Here is a 12497-nt window from a genome sequence, read left to right on the forward strand (position 1 = left end):
TGATTTTTTTTTTTTACTCCATCTTTTCCTCATGCCTTATTTATTCCCTCACCTCCTAGGTTATAGGGAAAGTATAACTATATTAGGGCAAGTATTAGTCTGAAGCTAAATTCAGAGCTATCGATCTATAGATCCCACATCTGATCAAAACATTTTGGGCTAACCCATTAATGTTTGTAGATGCCCCTGAATACTAAGGCACTCTTTCTACTTTTTCTAAGCCGTCCTGTACTGCTTTTACCTATAGGGGATTATTATGATTATTCTTTTAAATTCTTCTATGCCGTTTTAATTTTCCTTTAGCCTCCCTCCATCACAGGGTGATAACCTTCTCTATCCATCAGATACTACAGCATACTAAGATTCCTACTCCAACTGGCTCGCCCAGAATAGTAGATCCATAGTACTGCCCGTATCCGGACCTGAGTCCTCTGCTTGTGTGGTTAAGCGTACAGGTTATTCAGGTTGCAGATCAAAAGATTGGGTTCATCTGTCTGACATAACTGACCCCTGCTGAAGGATGCGTTAGATACCTTGGCGTTTTGTCACTCCGGCTTGTGTGGATCACAGTGGCATCAGCAATCGTACTCCAAGAAGCACCGTCCGTGTCAACTGGCATACGATCAATCTTGGTTAATTACCCTGTCATGATTCTACACACGTGCCCGCCTGAGTGAGATTGGCCACCTCATTCTACAGGCCTAGAGCGGCACCGGAATCATCAGGCAAAACCCAATTTTGAATCATGCCAGGCGGTCAGTGACTTCCTTGAGTGCTACGTATTGTGCAAAAAGCCTACGCTGTGTGAGTTCACAACCGAGTTACATTATAGGCAAGTGATCTGAAAGCGACTGCAGTAGGAGTTGGGGAAAGTCTAGCCAGATAGCACGCTCTTGCGACCTTCATCTGAATGCCTTTCACTCCCCACCAAGTGTAAATAGCATGTAAAACCTAGTCTAAACTTAGCCCACTACAGGACTATAAAACGAACATTTTAGACATGCCCATAGGTTTTGCTACTCTTTCTCTCTCTCTCCCTCGTTTCTCATCCTTGTCTGTCTTTCAGTTTTATTTTTATTCATATTTACTGATATCCATATTAGTATTTTCTTTCATTTTTCTTTCCCTGTACACTCGTTCATCCGAGCGAGGTGCCTTTTTGTCTAACTTATCGTTAGTATTATTCATTTTTGTTTTTTTTGGGGTTACTGTTATTTTTATTTACTTAATTATTTTTATTTACTTTGACCTGCTCAGAGACCACGCTTTTGAGAACCACCAGGGTGATTTAAATAATTGATTGATAATTTGCACAGCCTGGCGCATGACTAAAAGCCTTGAGGCCAGTACGTAGATATCAACTGTTATCTAGCCACCCAAATTCGACATCCGAATTGTCCGGCCCCCAGTGGATCCTTAGAAGGACCAACGTCTAGCCGGCACATACCCCCTAGCTGACAACCCTGTCAGACTAATAATATAGCACAATGCTAACATCCACTCGATTTGGCCATGTGGGTCTCTCTCTCTCCCTTGTGATCTCTGTCTCACCCAACAGACCAGCATGTCAAGTGCACCCAGCCGCTGCTCACTGGGACCAACTGGAGGCCTGGTTAAGTGCTTAACCCACAACCTCCTGCCCAACGACGCCATGGAGCTGCAGCGGCCAAGCAGAGAACAGCTGGACGTCTGCATTAATCCGCTGAGGGCGAACGACCTAGCCCGGAGCCATGACAGCCAAGCCCAGACTCAACTCTCCAGGGCCCTGACACACCTCACCCTTGCACCGGCCAGACCCATAGGAAAGGGTCTCAACCAGCTGGAGCATCGAGCCCAGGACGCCTGCAAGCCGACGAGGGAAAAGGACGCCGAACTTCTGGAGCAAATGGACGGACTACACGCGCCCCGATGGAGCTACAAGCGGACAACGCACACAAGGAGCGACGAGAGGAGAAAGCCAAAGATGAACTGAGTGTAAAGCTACAAGCTGAAACACTATTGTAAAGAGCAGAACTAAAGACAGTGAAGCTCGGGTCAAAGCCTCTAAAGTCAACAGCTGAGGGCCCAAGCAAAATTCCAACATGGAACCCAACTAAAAGACTTTATGCATGAACCTGACAGAGTCACCCAGAACTGTCACATTCCTACAACCCATGTGACTACCTGAAAAGGGAAGTGCCACAGTCAGCCCCAAAAGCCAAGACTGGATAGACCAGCAGAGGGGGGTGAATCCAACTCATGCTGCCCCGCCAGCCAGCATTCCAGCAACGCCCGTCAGCAACACAGGGCCAGGACTCCCTCCAAAGGGGTCCCCCATGACAGACACCATCTGTCAGCCAAAGACTTGAACCAGCTGGCCAGGGAAATGCCAACTTTCACCCAAACCCTGCTGGAGGCGACGACACGCACCCCTAATTCTAAGACATTGACTTTTACACTTTTACACAGAGGCCAAGTACCACTCTCTGTGACAAACTGTATCTGCTAAGAATTACTTCGAGCCGTGAGGCAAGAAGTTTCCTGAATCAACAACGCCGTGCCATCAAAGCAGATTACGAGCCGATGCAAGAGCTCTTACTAGAGTGTTTTACCTGACCCCGTGTCAGAGTAAGGACTGATTGTCGCCATGGGTCTTAGAACAGCCACGAGACCTCAGAAGCATACTGCAGTCGCCTACACCAACCCTACTTCGAGACAGGAAATGAGCCACGGACGGAGGAGGAGTTCACCTTCCAGATCCTCTCTCTCTCAAAAGCCTGCTTTCTGTGGTGAGTCCGCACACGGGCAATGCCCTGCCCCCACGCCCTGACCACCCAACAGCGGCAGAGTTTAGCTCATAAAATCTGTTCAAAACAAAGACTGCTTTGAAAGACTATCAAACACCTACGAGCTACCCTGTCTCAGAATCTCATCCGGAGCTGACTTTAAAAGGCATGTTACTGTTTCCCAGCCGCAAGACTTCCAAACAGTGAGTTAAAGCCTTTCTCCGCCAGCAGAGGACAGCACCGCCAGGAAGGCGCATGTCCCAACACCAGACAGGATGCTCAGAGACACACTGGGACAAGCCACTCACCACAAGCAGCCCAAAAGGAGCCTAACAGCAACCAAGGAATGAACAACCTGCAGTAGCTAGGAGCTCAAGCAACCAGCATCCAGCTAGTTACACGCCAGAGAAAGCCAAAGGTGAAAACCTGACACCAAACAACGGCACGGTGGCGTCATGAGCAGCAGAACTGCTAAAAAGCTTGAAGGGGCCCTACAGGAAGTCAAGCCAGACTCCTTATGACTAGAGGGGGGTCCAAAACCATTTACCCCCCCTGAACACCTGCTTTCTGCTCCATCCCCGCAGAGTACTGCGAGTCCAACACAAGCTAAAGACTGTGTATCTAACTGCAGCATCACGCTTCCCCCAAGAAGCAGCCAGTGCCACCATGCTTGAAACCTCAGGTACCAGGAAACACTGGTCTGGTTGTCTGTTTACCTCCCGAGCCACAGCTCACCAACCAGCCACACCTGCGTGCAAACAACTGCTCAGGCCCCTGCACTTCAACTCTTGGGGAACCTGAACAAAATGGCGTGGCAACAACGCGCTACTTGGCTGTAACCGTGGAGATGAAAGAAAGATGAAAAACGCGCGTCAGCACGGGAGCAGACCTCACATTAATGTCATCTTTCCTGTTTGAGTAACTCAAAGCAAGAGCTCAGAGACTAAAACGAACACTTAAATGCCAACCAGGCAGGCTGATGGTGCAAATCATACAGCCAGACCTGAGGTTCAACTCACATACATCGCTCCCATTCAAGTAACGACTGTCCCCATGACTGCAGTGCACCCCGTGTACCCGTCGCCAATGGGCACATACCTGCTGCTGAATGGTAAAAATCCGCTGCGTACGTGTGAACCTCTTTCGAACTTTGAACCCCTTTAAAATCTGGGCCCAAGTGCGAGAACTCTCACAGCCGTCAGGTCAACCCCAACAGACTGTCAGGTCACCGAGGTCGCGGGAAACTGCTGGAACCCGCGAGAACCCGAACTCAACAACATAGACGGGGTCAAGGTCGCTACTCTGCAGCCTTCAAACCAGCTAGCAACCCCAACGCTTGCTGCCCCAGGCCTCAAAGGGCTTAATGTTGAATAACCGGACTGTGAATGACACTGTACTTGCACTGTGAGCAGACAACCCAGCAGCCAACAGCCTCGCACGGTGCGACACTCCGCCTGAACACCCCCCCAGACCTGTGGTCAACTCACAAGCATACACACTACTGTCCAAATGCTGAACTCTCACACATGACAACTGCCAACAGCATTTGCACATTGAACTTGAATCGGAATGGCGGATGGTTGACCCATCCCGTCCTAACTCTCACGGCCCTGCCGCACGACGTTACATCAGAGCTAATAGCCTGATACATCTTCAGGCATATATATAGACACCTTTAACGACTGGTGATAGGCACCCACACTTCTCACAGCCAACAACAATGGCTGTCACCCTCAAAAGCCCCACTCAGGCCAGACCATGCCAGAGGTCTGCTCCGTCATCAGCAAACAAGACTCTGTGGTGCCAGCCTATACAAACAGGTGCTCTTTATGGCTCTCCATATGAAAGGCCAAACTCTAAACCATACATTGGGTTTTCTTCCAACCAACCACAGAAGGGGCATAAAACTGGGCCTCAACCTGGAAGCCATACCCTAAATTGAACTGTCCTTATGAACAGTATATGTCTTGTGTAATAGCTGCATGGCAACTGACATAAAAATCCCCAAAGACTACCTACTGGGACAATTGGTCAGCTACGAGTTCCATGACTTTGAACTCTTGGGCCAATTAGTGGCCTCACCCTACATGCAACGACACCAGAGGGGAGCTTAGAAAACACAGACTATACTGTTCCATTCCAGCCTGCCACACTCACGTCTGTCTTACCAGTAAACAAAGAACCGGTAGGCAGAAGTGAGCTCACAGAGGACTAACTCCTTGCCGTGTGCCCAGCCACTCGTCACCCCATCACTAACATGGATGAAGACAGGGCACTTTCCTCAACAGAACAGACATGCTGAGGCCACGCAGGATGAGGCCAACCGACAAACGTCAGCACATCCTGTATAACTACAACGGTGCCCTCACTAAAGACTCTTTAGACTGCAAGTCCTACTGACCTTCACATGGAAATATCCAACTCCATGCTGGAAAAAGGACATCGGGCTATGCAACAAAACCTGCTCTGCACCCATCTGGCCCATCCTCAAGCCCAGGGTCAAAGGGTGCCTGACCATAGAAAGCTAGATCAGCAAATGCCATCGTCACAAGGGCCAATAACACCTCTGGAACAGGAAGTGCCCAGAATTCAGGGACCAACCATCTCCTCAACGCTTGATGTGGTCCCCGCCTTCTGGACGATACCTGTACATCCAAATGACCAGCATAAGCTAGCTTTCACCTTGAACAACAGACACTAAACGATCATGAGGTGCCCCGTCAGCTAGGCCAACTCACCAGCCGAAAGCAACACCCTCCTGAACAAAGCATATGCCGATGCTTATATTAGAGGCAACCTCATCTATGTTGATGACATCCTTAATGAATGTACCACCGTGTCTGGCCATTAAAAGGAGATAGTCCATGGCCTACAACAGTTGACTGGCTAGCGCAAAGACTACTGCCTAACAAGGTCTCCGAACTGAGCGGCTCCCTAAGTGGGTGCAACTACTCCAGACACGTCATTAAGAACTGTTCAAAGACTTCTCGACCCGTGACCACCCTGTCAAAAAGGGCTGTCCTTCTGTTTGACGGAAGGTCAACAGCTGGCCACGATTGAAGTGAGACAACGTCTGGGCATATGCAAGTAAGACACTCTTTGCGCCAGAAGGCAAATACTAAGACTGTGTAACAACATCGCTCTGCACGGTGGGTGCCATTTCAACAGCTATTCTCCAACTTCTTTGGAGCACAGAAGCCATCATAGACACCTGCCACCAACCTGTCATGTTACTGAACAGTCAGCACATCCGGGATGGCATAAATACTAACGCCAGTACGGCCATGCGGCCGATGGCCCCCTAGGGCCACTGTATTGACACTCGTTACACCTTAAGCCACAAATCCACGCTGGGTAACAGCATAGCTGTTTACCAAGACTGTACAACTGACAGACAATTGGCAACGCTGTAGAGGAGGAACCCCAGCCACCTCTACCAACCTGTCATTCAAGTACTCCCAAGTACTGGGATGAGAATGCGTGCCAAGGTATGCCCACAACCTGTGTCGATGGATGCTCCCACAACCACCGCAGTATGCAGAAATGGCAGCCACCATTGTAACCCTTCAAAGCACAGCAGCCCATGACATCAGAGTGCACTTAGCTGCAGACTCCAACTTGCTAGACTCTGTTTCACGTTCCACCTCCCAGGGGGGAAACAAAAGGCTTCAGAACTGCCCACCACAAGCCCGTGAAACGACAACACTTTTTCTTCTTCCCAAGTAGGCGACCACAACACTGACAACCACATCATGGTCGTCTACAGAAGAAGATAAGAACAGTTCAAACTTTCAGGCACTGACAAGGACCTGAATGACTGGACCAATGCCCTTACCAAGAAGGTGCATCACACGGTGGACCATGGTCACCACCCAACCAAAACCCCGAGATCAGGCAGCTGTAACCGGCAGCCAACAACCCTGCCTAGCCTAGCTGCCACATCCAATCTCACCAGCCCGACAAATGTCGCAAACGACATTGCGACCACGTAGGCATCTGACTCCTCACGTCAGACCAGTTTTATTTTTTACTTTTACTTTGTCTCTTGTATTGTTAGTTTTCCACCACTCACCCCACCTACCACCCGATCCTTCTGTCTGACCTCAGCTCCAACACAGATGTCACTCAACACCTCCTACATCTTAACAAACAGGTGCGTGTGAATCCTTTTTGGGTTGTCCCTGAAGACCCCACGACACAACAGTTCGTGCTGCCTCAGAGCCAGAGGGGGGTAATGCTAATGTACTGACCCTGCACACAGCAAAACATGCCTAGGGCGCTGATTCACCGAGCACCACAGCAACAGAGAAACCATCCTCTCATGATCAGACACCCAGATGGATCGGGCGGGACACTTCCATGGGCTCACAAGGAGCAACAATTTTTTTTTTTTTTTTTTTTTTGTGTGTGTTTTTCTCTCCTTCGCTTTCTCTTCCCCTTGAACTCATATGCCAGTACACCAAATGGGTAGAGTGTCTCTCAGCACCGACGACACAGCCCAGACCATGGCATATCTTCTGATGACGTAAACAACTTGGACAGAGGCACCCACCCTGCACTACCGACATCACACAGGAAGGGCAAAGACTCCTGGTTGTATACGCTCAGCTGCATAGCAGCCAACCCTTAAACCTACGTATCACAACCAGAGTAACAAACACTGGGCCACAAGCCAGGAAAGGGGGTAGAGACCCTGCAACCGGTGTCACCGTGGAATGCCCAGCCAAGCACAGTCATCACAGACACCACCTACTCTCTCCCCTGTTCCCTCTCTCCTCTCTCTTCCTTTTCTACACAGGATACAGCCACGATCCTGAACTTCAGTCTCACCAGAAGACCACTGCAACCTCACAACTATACTCCTCTATCACTCATCTCTGGAAAACTGCGGAACAGCTACCACTCCGTGCCTCCCGACAACAGGGAAGCACCCATTAACAAGGGCCTCGCCATTCAATAAGATGCAAGCACCAGTGGACAAGTGCACCCCTGACCTCCCCCTCAAAGCTTTCCCGCGTGAAACCAGGAAAGGGGGGAAAGAGCATGAAGAAACTAAGTCAAAACTGCTTGAGTCTAAGCCACGACTCGTCGACCCAGCATTGGAGGTCGAAGGAAACTCACCTCCAACCCATCCTGTACGTCAAGTTAGATTTCAACCAACAAGGTTTTCTCCGAACCTTCTTCGTTGCAAAGGGGGGATATATGTAGCGTACAGTCCACAGATAAAATTTCTTATTGATTTTATCACGGTCCGACAGAACGGTTTTACGACTCCTGGCTCCAAGAAGTCTGGATTTTCGTGACAGCTTAAGTTGTTCAGGGGGCCTGGATAGATAAGCAGGAAAACTTCAAAGACATTCCTGCCCAAATACCCTCACACACACACATACACCCCCACGAGGCTGTTCCGACAGAAAGAAAATGAACTCATCAAATCCAGAACCAGCACAAAACCAATGTGTTATGTTTTGTAAACTTTGTATCTCATTTCTGACTTTTCTTACCGGTGTAACCTCTCTTTATTCTGTATGCATGTTCCATTCAGGCCTTTTTAAAAGCATCAATGATGTAAGGATATGGGAACTTTGTGAATGTACCTTTAACGTTGGTGTACTTGTAGAGTGTTTGGTGTCAATAGAATGCCCTCGACATTTTATAACACATGATGCATAGATCGAGACCATAACTCGCATTGCTTTATTCTTTAAAGCCCTGTAGTAAATGCCTGTCCGCATGCTTTAGGCGGGCGCTCAAATTTGCATACGCGCAGCCCAGAGACAAAGAAAGGGTTCGCGCGCAAACTTTCCCCTGAAATCATTGGTCAGAATGCTGTACGGGTTGTCACGTGACCCGCAGGTATAAGCACACTTCCCCCCAAACATCTGGGCAGAAAGAGAACTTCCCAAAAAGGAACATCATTGACGGTGGCCCTCGGGCCACACGTGGCTTTCTAAGCCGCATGGACTTTTTCCCGCCACGCTTTCTTTATTTTCCGGCAAAGTAAATTCAGTTTAAAGTTTGCGATCGTGTTCGTCCGAACTGCACTACAAACTTCACGCATCAAAGGACATCAAGAGTAGTTTTCATCACGACGGAAGAGAGACGCATAAGAGAGACCTCCAGACATGGAAGACCAGGTGATTTTAGTCATGCGATTAAGCTGTGCCCCCTTTTATCAAAAAGGTGTGTTTTATAACCTTGGTGGTCCGTAATGGTGCGTGTGGAACTGAAAGTCTTGTCACTCTTTTATCTGAAATCTATACTTCCTAGCTTTACTATTTCTCTTTGCTGTTACACGTTCTTTAGACCCGATATCTCCACGTGGTTTACCTTTGTTTTGTGTTTAATGTATGTTTGTGCGTTTGTTTGTTCGTTACGTCTGACTAGTCAATAAATTCCATTATAATCAAATGAATTGTATTGTTTGCCTCACGAGAAAATGTCACTGAAATACAGATTCCCCTGCCTAGCTATTATAAGTTGTTTAAAACTTTTGAATGATTAATCTACTTCACAAGAAGTAGCAATTAAATTCCCTTTTTCTAAATGAATAGATTACAGCGTCCGCTCGGAAGAGCGGCGGCTCTGCTTGTGTTCGTTTGGTCAAATTAACAATAAGTTGATCCGGAATATTATTGATTAATAATAATTCGTTATTGTTGATAATCAATATTCATAATCTGGGAATCCGCTCGGTCGCGCGAGCATGATCATTTACAATCATATGTTTGTTTGACCAAACTGACTGAAGCTTAAGCCGGAATATTAATAATTAAGAATAAAACGTTATTGTTTATTATTAATATTCATAAAATGAGCTAATTTCATGCTACACTGTGTTGTCATAACCTGTGATCATACATGGACATACCAACGCAATCTCATGGCAATTCAGAGCTTTTTGATTTAGTGGCTAATTCGTATGAATTCGTATACGATCTAATACTTACAATTTAGTACGCTTTGCTCATAACCCAATGACGGTTGGGGTGAGGTTGGGTGCCACACCTCCTTTTTAAAATCTTACATTTTTATACGACTAAACTCGTACGAATTTGTATGAATTAGCCACTAAACTGACAAAACGTAAAATACTTATGTTTCCTTATGAGATCAGGCTGAACAAACCGTTGATTTTTTCCCCTATATATATATTTAATAGTTAAATTACACTTTTTTTAACCCAACCATTGGTTTGGTCAATGTTTGACCCAAAGTTGGGTTACAACAACCCCGCATTTTTTTGTGTGTGTGGTGACAGTCACAGTTCTATTAAAAAATGTAAAAATATTTGTAATATAATTCTTAAAATTTTTGTAACTCAAACACTCTTCATCAATGCTGTTTCTAAGGATTGTTTGGCCTGTTTATCCTCTCCACTGTGTTTTAAATTCTGTTTAAGATTCAGAGGAGTGAGACACATGTTCTGCACAACTCTATGATCCGAACTTTATGTGTCTCTGGACTGGAGCAGACCCCAACCAAAAGCACATTTCATATCCGGTCCCCTCTTAGGTTACTCTATGTGCCGATCCCCATAAATACCACAGCAATTGTGTAAACAAGACTGATATGAGCTATATCATATATTGAAAGGGTGGGACATGTCAAACTCAAGAAAGCATTTGATTTGTCAGAAGATCTGTTTAGAACAATTGCCTGGTTATGTCATCAAAATCTTTGATCCACATTCACAAAAGTGAGAGCTGCATTTTTTTTTTTTTGTTAAACAAACTGCAGTAGCATACCAGCGTATACATTTTGATTTTAGAGGACTTTAAAAAGTATGTTCAATATTTAGTTCTTTACACACTTATCGATGGACTGGGGAGATAGACATTGCAACAGTAAGCTCTCTCATGTGTAAATCTTGAAATATAAATATTGAAGCTTACTAATTTCAATCAAGCTATAGGTAAAAAAAAAAGTTTTCTGAAAAAAGTGAGGGACATTAAAAAGGTTTAGCTTCGCAATATGAAATATAGTCATAATACTGACAGAAGTTCCTTTAGAATGTCATAAGCAAGTGAATAATTGCTGTACCGACTGATTCAATTAATTTGGCTTAATAAAACATAATTAGGCAGTGTCATAACAGTCAAATTAATCATCCATCATCCTGGTGTAGGCGTTATGATTGTTCATTACAGTTGCATTCCCTTGAAACGTAGTGATAATGGCTTTTCTTCCCAGCGCTGAAACAGGCTTGTAGGCAGGATCAAGTATTTGAGAAGGGCTCTTGATTGTAGTGAGATCATTCGTCGCTCGTCCAGTGGCTGCAATTGGTCGCATGAGCGTCTTTTCCCCCTGACTCGAGACTAAAGGATGAAATGAGGTGCAGAGCCGAAGGAATGGGCGAATGAGGACAGACGAAACACACACGGGGAGCTTTGTGAGCTACTGACTGACTGAAGACACGAGTGAAGTCCGACCATCGGAAGACGCGGGATTTTAGATCACGTTTTGATCAAGCGGATTTTATTGAAGTGCATGGTGTGAAAGGTAGGCTGTCATGTCGGATATTCATACTGTCGCTTAATTCAGTTATTGGAGCTACGTCTGTCAAAACAAAACTGCGAGAATTAAGAAAGCGAGACTAGAAATTATTGGCGATATTGCTTGTTTTGGCAGTTTTGCCACTTTTCTTCGTTTAGTGCATTTGCTTGAATTTATCTGGAAGGAGGTTAGAAAGGCTATTTATTTTTAACATTTCTATTTATTAGCACACAGTGCACTTAAAAGTGCATTTGAAGACATTTATAATATTATTAAATGTTATCCATATCTGCTTCTGTATTTGCCAAACGTAAACAGAAACACATAACTTTAATGAAGCAATTAAGTCTTGCTTGTTTTTTATAAAGATGATATAAATATATATTTTCTTTGAGTCTGTTAATATTATTACTATTATTATTTTCTCTTACCATGTCCTCCCTTTATAAGAATAAAATAGTCAGGGATGCACACTGAGACTCGAAATAATGTATCTATTTTTAATTTTTGCGCGTTTCATCTGGCGGTTGAGAATAGAAATGAAGCCAAAGTCAGCGCTTGATGTTTATTTCAAGATTCAGGATTCAGTAGCAGGTGAAACAGGGAGCGAGAGAGAGAGAGAGAGAGAAAGAGCGGACGAGCGAACGGGACAAACATGCAAGTGAATGCAACGTGCATTTGTTGAAAGAGCTTTTCTTTTAGTACAAATATTTGGCTAAATTGAAATGATCATCGCCTCAATAGCATCTCATTTTACAGAATAAAAAGCATGCTTCAAGACAAACCTGTGAAATGCTGTGATGGGCAACCATGTGCCATCCAAAATAAGCTTTAATTTAAATGATAGCCTATCCGTTTGAAATGCATGTCATGTAATGGACCGTAGCATATGGATTAAGTAACAATATTGTAGAGATAGCCGATGCAGGTATATGCTATATATATATATATATATATATATATATATATATATATATATATATATATATATATATATAATTTTTTTTTACTGGATTTGTTAGGATTCAAATAAAATGTCAATTATTGCTTATTTTATATTAGTTTTATCTGAAAATAGTTAAAACAGAGGTAATGTTGTGTGTGTATCTCAATGTATATTGAGTGTCTAAAATAAACAGGCTATAAACAAGGCACCTTTTTTGTTGTAGTTTAATGCAAAAAAAGTTACTCGCGAGTTGGCTACCAACTTCTTCATTAGTATTTTAGCAATGCCTA

General features: G+C 45.1%; 1 protein-coding gene across 14 annotated transcripts in view; it reads left to right on the forward strand.

Annotated features, from left to right (window-relative positions):
* The first annotated feature begins 11021 nt into the window (after window positions 1-11021).
* Window positions 11022-12497, forward strand: part of col14a1a (collagen, type XIV, alpha 1a) — a 320593-nt gene continuing 319117 nt past the window's right edge. For all 14 annotated transcript variants that reach the window (XM_087286725.1, XM_087286726.1, XM_087286727.1 and 11 more), the window contains exon 1: window positions 11022-11267. The gene's annotated coding sequence lies outside the window, so the exon portion shown is untranslated. The remainder of the gene's footprint in view (window positions 11268-12497) is intronic.

This window comes from Danio rerio, chromosome 16 (assembly GCF_052040795.2).
Source record: "Danio rerio strain M-AB ecotype USA chromosome 16, GRCz13ab, whole genome shotgun sequence".
Taxonomy (NCBI): Eukaryota; Metazoa; Chordata; class Actinopteri; order Cypriniformes; family Danionidae; genus Danio; species Danio rerio.